At 37.1% G+C, this 824-nt stretch overlaps 1 non-coding gene across 1 annotated transcript; it reads right to left on the reverse strand.

The window, feature by feature from the left end:
* Window positions 1–388: 388 nt before the first annotated feature.
* LOC128039397 (small nucleolar RNA R71) lies at window positions 389–495 on the reverse strand. Its single transcript, XR_008193901.1, has one exon. It is a non-coding gene; the product is annotated as a small nucleolar RNA R71 (small nucleolar RNA).
* Between the last annotated feature and the right edge of the window lie 329 nt (window positions 496–824).

An 824-nucleotide genomic window follows, 5' to 3' on the forward strand; every position in this document is an offset into this window, starting at 1 on the left:
ACGTGGGGTAGATGACCGAGACAGACCAATTCGAGAGCATATTTTTCCAATGTTAGATGACTTGAATTTAGGGATAGTTAGACTAGCCATATTGGCTCAGTAGTTTGAATTGAAATTGTTAATGTTTCAAATGTTGCAAACAATAGGATAGTTTGGTGGACTACCCATTGAAGATGCAAGACTGCATTTACGACTTTTTCTAGAATTTTGTGACTCATTTAGAGAACAGGGTGTTCCTGAAGGTGCTCTAAGGCTTAAGCTATTCCCATACTCTTTAAGAGATCGTGCAAGAGCTTGGCTGAATGCTTTGTTATCAAGAGCAGTGGCATTAGGGAATGATCTGTGCTAGAGGTTTTTTCTATGGTATAATCCACCAACTATGAATGTCAAACTTAGAAATGACATAACATCTTTTTGGCAAATAGAGGATGAAACATTATACGAAGTTTGGGAATGATTTAAGAAGTTAATTTAGAGATGTCCGATGCATGGATTCCAGCACTCGACTCGAGATGTTTTGTAATGGGTTGAATGTGCATACGAGGATGGTAGCTGATGCGTTTTCTAATGGTATTCTGCTAGATAAAATGTATAATGAAGCATATGTGATTTTCGAAAAGATTATCAACAATGATTATCAATATTCGAAAATGAGAGTTAGGCCAAGCAAGAGACCTGTTGGTACCATAGAGCTTGATGAAATCACTTCGTTGACAGCTCAGGTATCTTCTCTAGCTAGCATAATTAAAACAATGAAAAGCTCAACTACAGTACATAAGATGAAATTAGTCGAGTTGTCATGTGTTTATTGCGGTGAAGGTCAT

The sequence above is a fragment of the Gossypium raimondii genome, chromosome 2, assembly GCF_025698545.1.
Source record: "Gossypium raimondii isolate GPD5lz chromosome 2, ASM2569854v1, whole genome shotgun sequence".
In the NCBI taxonomy this organism is placed as follows: domain Eukaryota; kingdom Viridiplantae; phylum Streptophyta; class Magnoliopsida; order Malvales; family Malvaceae; genus Gossypium; species Gossypium raimondii.